At 40.0% G+C, this 16,163-nt stretch overlaps 1 long non-coding RNA gene across 2 annotated transcripts in view; it reads right to left on the minus strand.

Annotated features, from left to right (window-relative positions):
- Positions 1-16,163, minus strand: part of LOC133748334 (uncharacterized) — a 190,661-nt gene that overhangs the window by 61,684 nt on the left and 112,814 nt on the right. For both annotated transcript variants that reach the window (XR_009864449.1, XR_009864450.1), the window contains exon 2: positions 12,831-12,894. This is a non-coding gene — a long non-coding RNA (uncharacterized LOC133748334). The remainder of the gene's footprint in view (positions 1-12,830; positions 12,895-16,163) is intronic.

Here is a 16,163-nt window from a genome sequence, read left to right on the forward strand (position 1 = left end):
AAAGTATCATGACATTGGACTTGGCAATGATTTCTTGGCTATGATACTAAAGGTATAGGCAACAAAAGAAAAATATTTGTAAATCACATACCTGGTATACTCAAAATACACGAAGAACCTCTAAAACTCAACCATCAACAACAAATAAACAGATGACCCAATTCAAAAATGCGCCAAAGACTTGAATCAACATTTCTCCAAAAAAGGCATACGAATGTTCAGTAAACAAATGAAAAGATGCTCAACTCAATTAGTTGTTACAGAAATGCAAATGAAAACCAAATGAGATATCATCTCACACTGAACAGAATGGACACTGTTTTAAAAAAATGTTGTCAGGGACGTAAAGAAAATGGAAGTTTGTATACCCTTGTGGGGGAAATTAAAATGGTGAAGCTGCTGTGGAAAACAGGATGGTGGTTCCTCAAAACCTTCAAAACAATTGTCAGATAATCCTGCAATTCCACTTCTGGGTATGCACCCCAGAGAAATGAAAGCAAAGTCTTCAAGAGGGGTCTGCCTGTTCACAACAGGCAAAAGGCGGAAGGAGCTCGACTGCCCATCTACAGATGAACAGACAGGCAAAATATATACACATGCAATAATTCCGACATAAGCTACAGCATGGGTGAACTGTGAGGACATCACACTAAGTGATGTAAACCAGTCACTAGTAGACAAATACTCTATGAGTTCACTTAATGATGTTCCTAGAGTAGTTAACTTCGTAAGGACAGGAAGTAGAATGGGAGATGTTGAGTACTGGGGCAGGAGGGAAAGGGAAATTATTGTTTCAAGGGCACAGAGTTCCAGTTTCCTAAGATGAAAAGTATTACAGATACAAATGGTGGTGATGACTCCACAACCATTTGAAAGCACACAATATCACTGATGGCATTCACTTAAAAATGGTGAGGATGGTAATTTTTATGTTTATTTTACCACATTTTGAAGAAAAAAACTTTTAAAACAATTGGGACTTGATGGTTTTGAAACTCTCACTCCCTCCCAATTTAAAAGATGCTACCAACATTAAGAAATGGCTTCCAAGAAAGGTTCATACCCTAAGAACTGTCAGGAGAATCCTTACGTAAAGGTGGTGCCAAGAAAGTCACTAAAAACGTAGATACAGAAAGATGAAAGTGGCACCCTCAAAACACTATTCAGTCACACAAAGAATCTTTTTGTTTTTGTTAAAAATTTTTTTGGAAAATGCTTATTTTCTCATTTATTTTTATCAATTTCAGAGTTATATATCAATGGGAGAATCACAGTTGACAACTTACAAATTAGATACTTAAATTGACTGATACCATACCAATAAAATTTTACAACATAACCCTAGTAGTCAAGCTCTCAAATATCTTTTTTTTTTTTTTTTTTTTTTTTGGCTTTCATTATCTTACAAAGGATCTTTTAAAAAGATTCAAGGTTTGCTTCACAGTTCCTCTCAAATAGTAGGGTCTTTGGGAAGCACAAGAACTTTATCAATCCTGGCTGATACCTTAATCAAACCCTGTGAGGGACTCTGTCCTGAATGATACAGCTAAACTGAGGCTGGATTCCTGATTCAAAAAAGCTGTGAAACAATACATGTTGTTACATTTGAAAGTTGTTACAACCTGCTAGGTCACCGAGGCCTGATAGAACCCATTAGGCTACTGGGCCTGAACTCCCAGGACTGATGAAACTGGACGCACATAATCTAAAGGCTAGTGGAATGTTTATTGCTCAGTAAAGCCTGACACCTGGGGACATCCCAAACTGCTAAGACAACGCACTGTAAATGTAACCAAGAAGCTTTCTGCACATTTGCCAACTGCCTTATCAGGTTCCCTGTGATACTCTTGCACTTCCTCCAACAAGCAGCTCAAGAAGGGACTCTGCTGCTCAGATGAATGAAGCCAGGCTTCAAAGCCCCTGCCCTCTGCCCGGGCATATTTGTTATAATACATATAACAAATACTGATGTTAATTAAATTATTTGCATGGGAATAAAAGCTTAAGTTTCCAATTCAAGGAAATTGGAGGTTACCAACAAAAAAATGTAGCTAACAAAAGTCTAAACAAGGAAAAGGATAAAACACAAGAAAACAAAAAATTAGAATGGGGAAAGAATAGATTCAAAGAAAATGTAAAACAAATGATAATTACTTGGACCAACTTCATATATTTGAATATATTATTGACATGGATGTATTTTTAGCAAAACATAAATTGTAAAAATATACCCCTAGGGGGGCCGGCACCATGGCTCACTTGGTTAATCCTCCGCCTGCGGCGCCAGCATCCCATATGGGCGCTGGATTCTGTCCCGGTTGCTCCTCTTCCAGTCAAGCTCTCTGCTGTGGCCTGGGAAGGTGGTGGAGGATGACTCAAGTGCTTGGGCCTCTGCACCCGCATGGGAGACCAGGAGGCAGCACCTGGCTCCTGGCTTCAGATCGGCGTAGCTCCGGCAGTAGTACCATTTGGGGGGTGAACCAACAGAGGGAAGACCTTTCTCTCTCTCTCTCACGGTCTAACTCTATCTGTCAAATAAATAAAAAAGGAAAAAAATACCCCTAGAAGATAGAGTAAATTTAAATATATGAATTACCATAGGAAAAAAGTTTAATGATCAAAGAGCTATCCTTTCCCACACAATGCACAAAGAAGGCAGACTTCTGTGGTTCACTTTTCACCACTACTGTTTAGCAGTGTTATAGAGGGAGGAGCTGATATCATTAGGTATAATTAGGGAAAAGAAAGAAAAAGGAGGTATTAGATTGTAAAAGAGGGAAAACTTTCATTATTTGTAGAAGGCACACACCTGTTAGGTTTCTTCAGGTTCTGAAAGCCACACATTCCATCACTAGCAAGACTAATCCCATCCACACATCAGGTAATATAAAAGGCTGCCAGCTTTGAGTGGGTTCAGGAATAGGAAAGAGCTCTGTAGAAGCCACAGACTATGGTTCAAGTGGCCCAGTAACTTGAGTCATACAATCGCAGATCCTACGTGTAAGTATCAGCTGTGATAAAAGGTACAGTGTGTTTATAGGAAGCTTTAAGACAATGTACGGGCCGGCACCACGGCTCAATAGGCTAATCCTCTGCCTTGCGGCACCGGCACACTGGGTTCTAGTCCCAGTCGGGGCGCCAGATTCTGTCCCGGTTGCCCCTCTTCCAGGCAGCTCTCTGCTGTGGCCAGGGAGTGCAGTGGAGGATGGCCCAGGTGGCTTGGGCCCTGCACCTCATGGGAGACCAGGAGAAGCACGTGGCTCCTGCCTTCAGATCAGCGCGGTGTGCCGGCCACAGCGCGCCGGCCGTGGCAGCCATTGGAGGGTGAACCAACGGCAAAGGAAGACCTTTCTCTCTGTCTCTCTCTCTCACTGTCCACTCTGCCTGTAAAAAAAAAAAAAAAAAGACAATGTACGTAGAGCCCAGGGTCCTGAAGCAAAGCCACAACATCTGTAACGTAAAATTATGTGACAAAAAAACAGCTCTGACATGGTAATAATGGAACCTAACAGAGATGGAACATTTGACCATGGGACACCTAGTTACCCTGTGTCCAAAACTGCTGAACTCAGTGTTATAAACTTAAGTCAGCTCACAAGCAATCCATTATAAAAGGGAAATACCACATACAGGATAACTATGAGCATAATCCCAGGACACACATCATCCATCACACTTCACCAGAGCCCAACCATGGCCAATGTACACCTATGTACAACACACCAATATACAGTGCACCTACGTCCAATTATATGACAGAGGTAGATAAAGCACATGTTTGAAATAATGAATGGGTTAGACTCAAGCCAAAAGTAGGTGGTGGCTATGTTACAGTCTCATTTGGGGCAGCCTTGAAGGACTGTGAAGAGAGATTATCTTCCAGACCACTGCTTCCAGCAATGGTCATCCACTCTGTGTGGAAGTAGAGTTGCTTGTGGCAAGAATACCGGAGGCTACTTCAAAAGTCCATGGAAGGGTGGGTGTTATGGTGCAGTCTGAAGGAACACCCACACTCTACCAGAGTGCTGTATCAGTTTTGTTTGCTCTGCTTCCAATCCAGCATCTTCCTAATACATTTGAGAAGGCAGCAGATGACGGCCCAAATACTTGGGTCCCTGACATCCACATGGGAGACCCAAGAGTTCCTGGCTCCTGACTTCAACCTGGCCCCATTTAGGGAGTGAACCAGCAGATGGACGGTCTCCGTCTTTCCCTCCCTCTGTCTCTCTCTTGTTCTACCTTTCAAATACAATAAAAATAATAAATAGATAAAACATTTTAGAGTACTCTCACATGTGGATTCATAGGCAATAAGAAATGACCTGCTCTATGGCACTCAGATGGGGAGTCAAGGAGATCTGCAGTTGAGACATATGAACAGGCTGAGAAAAGCCAGCACAAGGTGGAAATATCTTTGTATCACACAGTAATGCTCACCAGGAAGCATCCATCATGGAAGGAGCAATAACCAATCAAGCAAACAAAATGACTTGGTGAGTTAGTATTAGCCAGGTTTTGTCACTGCATACCCAGCCTGACAGTTCCCGAATGAAGTGACCAGAGTGGCAGAGATGGAAGATAAACACAGGCTCAGAGGCAGGGAGTCTCATTATCCAAGACCAATACAGTACTGTTGTCTCTGATATTAGGGATAACCTTGGTGCTGCCACAAATCCCAAAGGCAGTTCAGTTCTATTATGGTTATGAAGATGTATCCTGAAGTTTCTCAATGTCACAGCCCAAAGTAGTAATCAGAAACCCTTTTTCATGAGAAGATTCCTTACTCCAGACCCAGACTTCACATGGGATCACACTCCTTGTTCATATGGAGCACTTGAAGTACTCCTTGCTGGAAAGGAGGCAAACTCCCAGCAAACACTGCCCATTTTTAAGCACACAGCGCAGAAGGCCATGACTTCAATTCTACCCATTGTTTTGCTTTTGCATTGTGTACTTGGTCCACAGAGATATTTACCTTTCTTAACTATGTTTTGATATTTTAATATTTTGCTAAATATTGCTGAGCATTTTTTAAAAGCTTTTATTTAATGAATACAAATTTCATAGGTACAACTTTAGGAATATAGTAGTTCTTCCCCTTATACCCACCCTCCCACCCCCGCTCCCATCCCACCTCCTACTCCCTCTTCCATCCCGTTCTTCAATAAGATTCATTTTTAATTTAACTTTATATACAAAAGACCAAATCTATACTAAGTAAATATTTCAATATTTTGCACCCATACTCATATACAACATATGAAGTACTGCTTGAAAACAAGTTTTGTAGTTAATTCTCGTAGTACAACTCTTTAAGGACAGAGGTACTACATGGGGAGTAAGTGCACAGTGACCCCCGTTGTTGATTTAACAATTAACACTCTTATTTATGACATCAGTGATCACCTGAGGCTCTTACCATAAGCTGCCAAAGCTATGGGAGCCTTTTGTGACCACCAACTCCATCAGTATTTAGACAGGGCCATAAGCAAAGTGGAAGTTCTCTCCTCCCTTCAGAGAAAAGTACATCCTTCTCTGATGGCCCTTTCTTTCCACTGGGGTCTCACTCACAGAGATCCTTCATGTAGGATATTTTTTGCCACAGTGTCTTGGCTTTCCATGCCTGAAACGCTCTAATGGATTTTTCAGCCACATCCAAATGCCTTAAGGGCTGATTCTGAGGTCAGAGTGTTACTTACAGTGATTGTCATTCTATGAGTCTGCTGTGTGGACTGCTACCCATGTTGGATATTACCTCCTTTTTAATTCTATTATTATTACCAGGCACTTGATGGTATTTATATGATCTCTTTAACACTTAATCCTATCTATATGTTCATTTTCACACTTAATGTGATCACTTTAACAATTAAGATGGCATTTTTACCACCAATTTTAATGGGATCTGGAGTCCCATGACAAGTTTTTTAACTGTACCCTTAGAAGTTCAGTCCATAGGACTGTATGCAGAATTATGCATCTTTATAGTTACAAACTTCCTCCTCCCTTATTCCCCCTCTTGTTTTTTCACTGGGATCTACTTTCAATTGACTTTATAGACATATGATTAACTCCATGTTAAGAGTGCCGAGTGTTTTATCTCATAAATTTATAGTTATTGTGATTTAAAACTTCCTAACATGAGCATTTAAAATATTAATTATTTAAGGAATGTTTTTGGGCAGGTGAAAGGACATTTAGAAAATAAATTGGATCCCTACTTCACATGTGTCACTAAAATAAATTCCCAATAGATTAGAGATTTAAAATTTAAAATAAAGCCACTGAAATACGAGGAAGACTGTAGGATACATGAAAATTTTTTGACAGAACACACAAAGTGCTAAACATAAAGGAAAGAATAAACTTTATTACATTAAAATAAAGACCTGTGGGGCAGGGGTTATGAAGCAGCAAGTTAAGCCACCACCTGGATGCCAGCACCCTATATGAAGTCCCACCTCTGCTTCCAATTCAGCTTTTGACTAATTCACCTGGGAGGAATCAGATCGTGATCCAAGTACCTAGGTTCTGGCGACCCAGGGGGGAGACATGGATGGATTTCCTGGCTCCTGGCTTTGTCCTTGCTCAGTCCTTATCTGTTGGGGACACTTGGGGAGCAAACCGACAGAAAATCTCAATCTCTCTATTACTGCCTTTCAAAAAAAAAATCTTAGGAAAAGAGAGGATAACTTTGATACTGTTAAAAAATTAAGAACTTGTATTAGCAAAAGACTCCATTAAGAGAGTTGAACAGCTGGGGCTGGTGCTGTGGTGCAGTGGGTTAACGCCCTGGCCTGGGGCGCCGGCATCCCATATGGGCACCAGTTCAAGACCCCCGGCTGCTCCACTTCCTGTCCAGCTCTCTGCTGTAGCCTGGGATAGCAGTGGAAGATGGCTCAGGTCCTTGGGCCTTTGCACCCACGTGGGAGACCAGGAAGAAGCTCTTGGCTCCTGGCTTTGGGTTGGTGCAGCTCCGACCATTGTGGCCATCTGAGGAGTGAACCATCAGATGGAAGACCTCTCTCTCTCTCTCTCTCTCTCTCTCTCTCTGTAACTCTGACTTTCAAATAAATAAATAATTTTTTTTAAAAAAAGAGAGTTGAACAGCAAGCCAGAGTGGAAGATATTGCAGTTTATACATATAATATAGGACCCATATCCTAGAATATACATTTTTTATGTAAAAAAAAAACTGAAAACCCTCCTTTTTAAAACATAAGAAACTGAAATAAGTATTTCATACAATATGGTATATCAGAATAATAAGCATGTGAAAACATACTGCATATAATTTTTCATCAGGATACAACTAAAATTACAATAAGAAACCACACTCACGAGAGTATTAGGATGTGGAGACAATGGCACTCTAACAAAATTGCTGATGAAACAAAGTGGAAAAAGCACTCCAGAAAACTGGCAATATCTGGTAAAGCTAACTACAGTCTATCAAAATTATACAAATCAGGTCATAAGCTTACATAAAGTCACAAAGAAAAAAAGGCAAGAAAGGGAAGAAAAAAAGAGAGAGAGGGAGGGAAGGAAGGAGGAGAGGAAGAAGGGAGGGAATGAGGAAGGGAGGAAGGAAGGACATCTGTGGTGAAAGGCTTTGTTCCTTACTGTTCCCTAGCTTTTCCACCTTCCCCCAGGTCTTCAACAAACACACTTAGGCCTTAAATGGACCTTAATACTTTCTCTGGTTCAATGTTATTTATATGTATTTAAAATGAAAGACCTTATCATAACATAAGTCCTAAGTTGATTGTTGAGGTTTACTTTAACCTTAGTAAAAGACTAGAACTGAAATACTGAATCAGAATCAGAAGCTGAGACAGGCATTTGACTCAGCGACTGTCATGCAGGTCAAGTTGCCTGTGTTCCACATTGAAGTGCTTGGGTTTGAGTCCTGGCCCCAGCTCCAAATTCCAGCTAGCCACCAACGCAGACCCTGGAAGGCAGAAGGTGATGGTTCAAGATTTTGGGTCCCTGCATCCACATGGGGGAACCTGGATTGAGTTCCTGGCTCCTGGCTCTGGCTCTGCATCTGCTGTTGTGGGGGCATTTCAGGATATGAACTAGCAAATGAAAGATCTGTGCATCTGTCTCTTCTCTTTCTGTCACCGTCTTGTTTACTCTCAAATTTTTCTATTCATTTTTAAGACAATATATTTTTAATTTACATTAGAGTTAAAGGCTTAATATTACACTAAATAAAAAGGTCAACAAATAAAGTTATAAGATATAGTTCAGCAGGAATATAGTCAAGGGCTACAAACAATAATCCAATGAAAAGATGTTCACCTTCACTCACATAAAGTAAATTTTAAATAATCAGAGACTTAAAACTATAGTAGTTATACAAATAAGCATTTTTTAAAAAGATTCAGGAGATGCATTAAAGTATTGGAGGTTATTTTATGATTTCAAATTCGAAATAATCCTTTCCAATACACTGTAATTATCTTTTAACCGATCTGTCTTGCTCCTGTTACTTGGTTGAAATCTTCAGTATTCCTGACTATAATCAGAATTCAAGGCCACAGTTTTACCCAGTATTTATTCTGTTTATAATGTCATCTATCAGCTTAGAGCCCTGACAAACCTCATGTCAGTGGACCCACTAACCCTGCTGATAATTATTACTGAAGGATAGCATCCGAGAGGTGGGTGCTGTGGTACAGCAGTGTCAGCTGCGGCTTGTGATGCTGGCATCCTCACCACAGCACCAGGCTCGAGTCCCATAGCTCAGCTTCCTATCCAGCACCCTGCTCACGTGCCTAGTAAAGTACCTGGGTCCCTGCAGAACGCATGGGAGACCTGGATGAAGTCTTGGTTCCTGGTCTCAGCCTTTTCTAGCCCTGGCTGCTGTGAGTATTTGGGGAGTGAACCAGCAGATGGAAGCTCACTCGCCCTCCTCTGCTGCCTCTGCCTCTCCCTTTGTGTGTGTGTCATTCTGTCTTTCAAACAAATAAATAAATTTTTTTTAAATCTCATCTGAAGCCAGTAATCTTAAATTTAACACAGTTTTTTGTTTTATTCTAGAAAATGCTTTTAATTCCTGTTGCTTACCAGGATCTGAAGTTACTAAAGTTTATAATTCTTGTGCTCACTGAGTACTTCAGCTTAAAGCTTTTCTAAACCTACATTGTGTTTTTGGTGAAGATTTGTTTATTTATTTGAAAGGCAGAGTGACAGAGGAATAGACACAGAGAGATCTTCCATCTGCTGGTTCACTCCTCAAATGACTTCAACAGCAAGGCTGGGACATACCAAAGCCAAGGGCCAGGAAATCCATTAGGATCTCTTCCCACAAGGGTTGTAGGGACACAAATTATTCGGACCATCATCTGCTGCCCTTAGGTGCATTAGCTGGAAGTTAGAAAGCTGAGGCTGGACCTCACACTGGGCACTTTGATTTGAGAAGTAGGCCTCCCAAGTGGCAGCTTAACCTGCAGCACAAAAATCCCTATCCTGTGAACTCTCATCTTTTGGGGAAAGCTAAACCGCTGCTTACACTGACAACCACTGACTATCCCATCACACAGAAGCACCAAAGCCAACGTTCTAAATATTTACTCCTATGATAATTAATACTGCCATACCAATCTGTTAATAGGTCTTGCTAATACTGTATTAGGGCTTAAAAGGCAAGCATGGAGTGTTCTATTAAAAAGCAGCAACTTAGAAATCAGAGATATTTAATATGTATTATTTAATAATAATAATATTCATCTTAGAGGTCCTTCAAGTAATTAGGGATCCTTTTTCAAACACTGAAAAAATTTTAGTACCTAAAAGAGAAGACGACTGAAATTTCAGTAAAAAGCTTGAACATTTCAAACAGTTTGCTGGAACAAAGTGAAACAAAGAAATCTGCCCAGATGTCAACCTTTTCCCCAGAGATCAAGAGGCTTGGGCATGGACAGGAGCGAGTAGGAGAGTACTTCTGGGCTCTGACTCTGCAGGAGAGCTTTTTCTTGATTGATTAAAGAAGCAAAAAAGGGTATGAATTAAAGCAATGTGGCCAAATGAGAGAAAAGGTTAGTAATGACTTTTTTCTTCTCCTTAAGAAATTTTAGGGTGATTTTGCACATGTGGAAATGTGTAGGCTTCTGCAGCACAATTTCATTTCAGACGTTGAAACTGTGAAACATTCTTCCATATGAGCAATGAAGACAAAGCATCCTTAAGTAGAAATTAATGTATTCAGGTAAGTTACAAATAATTTTAAGTATTCAATTGTATGTATACTGTGCACATATTACATACGTTATGACATTGCTTTTTATCAGAATTTGGTTCATGTTACGTTACATACCCTACTGCTCATATTTATTAAGTATGACCTGGTTTCCTTTGTTACTCTTCTTATTAAAAAAAATACTCCCAAAGTTTCAGTTTCTTGGATTTTACTATGTTTCTGAGACTGTTCTGCCTCACTTAAGGTCCTGCTTTCTGTCTCCAAGCCTGGGTGGAAGAGTTCACAACAAAACATTCTGAGTCAGGGAATTTAGGACAGAACTGGCCTGGAAAGCCTGAGTGGAGGCAGTGGACATCAAGACTTGAGTTCGACGGCAATAGTCAGGAATAATACAGAATCCACCCACCTCTACCTTGGCCATTGTGGAGTACGAACTTCCAGCTGGACTATTGCTGGTATTAGTCTTCACCTATTCTTACTGAGTAACACACATTAGTTCTGTGTGTTGATTTCAGACAGGATAGAAGATGATGAGGATGTTTCTGAAAACTGTCACTGTGCTTATGTTATTCCCATTATTCTCTTCATCCTCAACACAGAATTTATGTTTAGCCTTCCAGAATTGTTAAATTTCTTGCAACAGCCTTTGCACACCTCCCTGGAATTCTCTTTGACCCAAAACACAATTTGGGCACTCTTTTTATGAACAAGTAAAATAGTATATGATTAAAAGTCATATGAATCACCAGGGTAATTGTTAAAAATATAAAACACCAGTTTCTACCTCTGATCTACAGAACTAGAATCCACAGAAGGGACAGGTGATTCTTTTTAAAAGATCTCCAAGTGATATTTTGATGCTGTAATTTGATACACAAGCTCATAGTACTTCTGGTATGTGTGTGTATATATATACACACATGTATATATATACATATACACACACATATATATACACATACATAGTACTTCTGGTATGTGTGTATATATATATACACACACATATATACACACATGTATATATATACATATATACACACACATATATACATGTACAAAGTACTTCTGGTATGTGTATATATGTACACATATATACACACATGTATATATACATATATACACACACATATATATACATGCATATATACATATATACACACATATATACACACATGTATATATATACACACACACACATATATATACACACACATGTTATAGACAACATATATATATGGTGTCTATAACATCCAAACAGAACATTTTTGAAAATCAAAGAAGGGCTACTAACACTTCATTCGCTCATCTTGCAAAAACAAACAGTTCTGGGCAATCAGGATACAAGGTCATCCTAATTATAAATCACCACCTTCCTCCACCTTGGCCTTTTACCTACTTTTTAACAGCATTGAGATAAAATTTTCATACCATCAGTATATCATTTAAAATGTCCAACTCGGGCCAGTGCCATGGCTCACTTGGCTAATCCTCTGCCTGCAGCGCCGGCACCCCGGGTTCTAGTCCCGACTGGGGCACTGGGTACTAGTCCCGGTTGCTCCACTTCCAGTCCAGCTCTCTGCTGAGGCCTGGGAGGGCAGTGGAGGATGGCCCAGGTGCTTGGGCCCCTGTACCCACATGGGAGACTGGGAGGAAGTACCCGGCTCCTGGCTTCGGATCGGCGAAGCGCCAGCCATAGTGGCCATTAGTGGAGTGAACCAACGGAAGGAAGACCTTTCTGTCTCTCTCTCTCCCTGTCTATAACTCTCTGTCTCTCTCTCTCACTGTCTAATTCTGCCTGGAAAAAAAAAAGGACTAAAATGTCCAACTCAGGAGTAGCATTTTGGCACTGTGGGTTGAGCCACCACCTATGATGTCAGCATCCCATCTGAACGCCAGTTTGAGTCCTAGCTGCTCCGTTTCCAATGCAGCTCCCTGCTAATGTGCCTGGGAAAGTGGAAGATGACCAGATTGCTTGGGCCTTTGCTACCCATGTGGGAAATGTGGATGGAATTTTAAGTTTCAGGCTTTGGTCTGGCCCAGCCCGGCGCCAGCTGTTGTGACCATTTGGGGTGTGAACCAGTTCTAGTTGGTGTTTTTAAATTTTTTTAATTTTTTAAATTTTAAATTAGGTGTCTAAGGTTCTAGTTGGTGTTTTTAAATTTTGCAACCACTACTCAATCAATTTTAGAACATTTTCATCCCCTATACCCTTCAGCAGTCACCCACATTTCTCTTGCCTCTCTTAAGCCCTAGGTAAACAATCATCTAGTTTTTTAAATCTATGGATTTTCCTATGCTTTAAATTTCCTATAAAGCAAATAATACAATAAGCAATCTTTTAAGACCAGCTTCTTTCATTTAGCAAAATGTTTTCACAGTTCATCCATGTTGTAACCTGTATCCATGTTCCATTCTTTTTAATTGCTGAATACTCAGTTACAAGGGTGTATCACATTATATTTATTCATCCATCAGCTGACAGACATCCAGGTTGCTTCCACGTTTTGGGTATCATGTATGAATGGTGCCACTGTGAACATTCATTGAGAAGTTTCTGTGCGGACATTCCTCTTGGATATCCATCTATATCCCCCCAACGTTTGTCACCCCGATGCAATGCACTGACCTTGGATGTTCTTAGTAAGAGCTTTCACAGGCGTGTAGAAGAACAGGAAATCAGCGTGAAGAACCTGAGGTATAACATGATCTCACTTAGATTTTATGAAATAGCATTTTGTCCTAAAAATACACTTACACCCTTTCTAGAAATGATACAAATAGTTGTTCACAAATAAGAGTGGTTGAGGAAATGACATAGGTGGGGAGAAAGCAAACCTAAAGGATCAACAGAAATCCCTGCTGGGCTACCAGGGAGTCTTTAGAGTCTCAAGTCATTTATTAAAGAGCAGATGGACCAATATATTAAAATTAGTGTAACAGTTGCAAAAAACTTTGTTCTCTGACCAAAGACTTTCATTCTGCATCTTGAATAAAAAGTTCTAATTTCCAGTGTTAATGGTTTACTTACTGCTGACTTCTTTAATTTGGTCATTTTCTTAAAATTCATGACATTGGCAGGATGTTCAGGGAATGTATTTAACCTTACAAAGCTCTACACATAGGACTAATAGTCTTATGTGAAGAATGACACAGTAAAGTTAGTTATGTTAAAGTAAAATCAATACCTACAGAAGAGAAAATTCAAAAGGAAACCACTGATTTTCCTTTCCTCTTCTTCCATGTCACAAGACTGAGCCAGTTTGGAACTTTTAGGAATCATTATATTATAAAAGTCTCCAGGTTTCCACTCTAATGGGTTCCAGGTTTTCCTGCTATGGGGATGAAACTAGCAGACTTAGTAAATCCTTATTTATTTGTCCCAAAGGCCTGGCAGAACTCTTTCTTCTCTGGTGCTGGTTTCTATTCATTCACTGCCTCTTCTCAGGTTCTTTGGTTGCCCATCATTAATCTTTCAAGCTACAGCTGGGTGGGTTCAGAACAAAACCATCAGAGGAACTAAAAAATGAAATATTTACCTGCACCAACAGGGGGGAAAGACCCAGCAACCTTATCCTTTCAGTGTAATCACATTCTTATTTTATCCACTTTCAAGATAGAAGACAGGAAATGCACAAACACACACACACACTCATTCTGGTTCTTTTTAAAATATATATATATACACATACATATATTTTGTTGTATCTATTCTCATTCGTAATGAGGTGTAATATATAGAGCTCAGTTAGTTACCATGGAGACACTGGTTCTCTGTTTCTTATCACAGAGCCACACTATCGTCTGGTGTCAGCCAAGGAGGGATGACAAAGGCCTCCCCAAGAGCCTAGCTCTGCAATTACTGAGCAATCAAGCGCCTCTTTTAATACAGCACATCCAGGTATACATGGCTCCTTGCTCAGCACTGTCTTTTCTTCCTTTTTAAACTTATACATAGCAGGATGCAGTTACTGACTATAGACATTTTCCTCTGCTAGATGGCCTGTTTATTCCTAATTTCAATGATATTCTCAGATTTATATAACAGAGCTCACTAGCCACTGTCCTCATTATTTTTAAACCTCTCAATTTTTCAAATTGTTAACAAGTATTTTCTTTTGCAGACATACAGTGATCTTTTTGTGTATGAGTCTTTTTTTATGATTTGTCATTAACTGGCAAAGTGACAGAGGGGATAAAATGAAAATCAGTCTCTAAATTTACTCTTAGTCCTAAGTTTTCCCTAATTTCTGTAACCAAATCACTGAAGTCATTAATAAAGAGGAAAAAATCTAAATGACCAGCATTCATTCTCTGTCTTCTGGTAGTGATATAAATGAGATGCTAAATCAATCAAGTGCATATAATGGGAGGAGAAATAGGCTGAGTTCTTTAAAAGGATTTTTATTGTATTTGGGGGGATATTCCCCAGATTTTCCCTGGATGCTCAGACTCAGACATTCTAAAGTCACTTGGGAATTTGAGGTGAAATAGAGTATGGACTGAGGCATTCAAATTAGCCTGAATCTACTAGTATAGACAGACTTCTTATAGTAACAGCTCTCTAAGTTTTACTTTGTGTTTTGTCTATAAGGTTATAACATATATAGCTGTATTTGATTTTGTTCAGAAGTTCTACAAATTCACTAACATGCTCTTATCTCTGAGGAAGAAGAAATAGGTACTTAAAAAGCGTGATGGGGAGAGACGGAAACAGTGAGATACTAAAAATATACATGACATGGTCAATGCTGTGAGTAAATTTAAAATCCACGTGAGAAAACAGCCTTACACTTATGTACCAGGCTCAGTAATACGAATGAAATAGCAAAAGATATACAACAACATAAGTGTTTTGGGTAGGATCAATCAAGTCTAGAGTTATTGCTATCTTTTGAACGTGTCCTCCAAAGTTCACATGCTGAAAACTCAACACTCAGTGCAACAATGATGAGAGGTGGGATTTAGTAGTTGATTAGGCCATGAAGGCTTTACCCTCATGAGCAGAGAAGTGTCACTGTCCCAGGAGTGGGTTAGGTTTGCTGGAAGAGGCTTCCTGATAAAAGGCTGAGTTCAGTATGTCTCTGAATTCATTGTCGTTGTGCCTTCCACCACGGGTAGACAGAGCATGAAGGCCATCACCAGATGTAACCCATCAATCTTAGACCAGCCTCCAGAACCGTGAGGCAAATCAATTCCCATTGTTTATAAATGACTCAGGCTGTGGTATTCTCTTATAGCAGCACAAAATGCACTAAGACAGGAAGATTTAGTGGAAGAGGTGAGATTTGACATTAATCTTGAAGAATGGAAGGAAGAGGAAAATATATTCTAGGCAAGGAAACAGCAGAAGCTAAAATGCAGTAGTGGGAATGGTCTTGGTCTTCCCAAGAGAACTGTGATAATGACGGCATTACTGAAGCAAACTATGTTTGAGTTTCAAGACGATGTCTAGAATCAGTTCAGGTGGTGATGTCAGCTTCTTCCTCTCAGATCAACCCCCCCAAGGTGCTTCCCTACTCACTTTATGGGGTTCAGAGACAGAGGAGGAGTGTAGGAAGAAGGTAGGGAAGAATAAAGAGGAAGAAGAAGGGGGTGGGGAAGGGAAGGAGTGAGAGGAGGGGATGAGACAGGAGGCAAGGCAAAGTAGGGAGAACAATTACATTCAAAATGACACAAAAAAGAAATGAAAAGCAGAGGTTGCTTTTTTTTTTTTTTTTTGGCAGGTGGAGAACAAAGAAGGTTTTCACAGGCAGAGTGTGGACACATTCTCTGCTATATGATCCCCATATGCCAGGAATGTCATTAATTAGATAGAAATGAAGGACTGGAGACTTGCCAAATGCCGCTCAGGAGATCAAGGGCTACACACTCATATGTTTTCACCTATGCTCTGGAATCCTTAGCATAGCAGCACAGTATGTATAGGCTTTGTCAGGAGCTTGACAGGAGCTGGAATCAA

This window comes from Lepus europaeus, chromosome 19, assembly GCF_033115175.1.
Source record: "Lepus europaeus isolate LE1 chromosome 19, mLepTim1.pri, whole genome shotgun sequence".
NCBI classification, from domain to species: domain Eukaryota; kingdom Metazoa; phylum Chordata; class Mammalia; order Lagomorpha; family Leporidae; genus Lepus; species Lepus europaeus.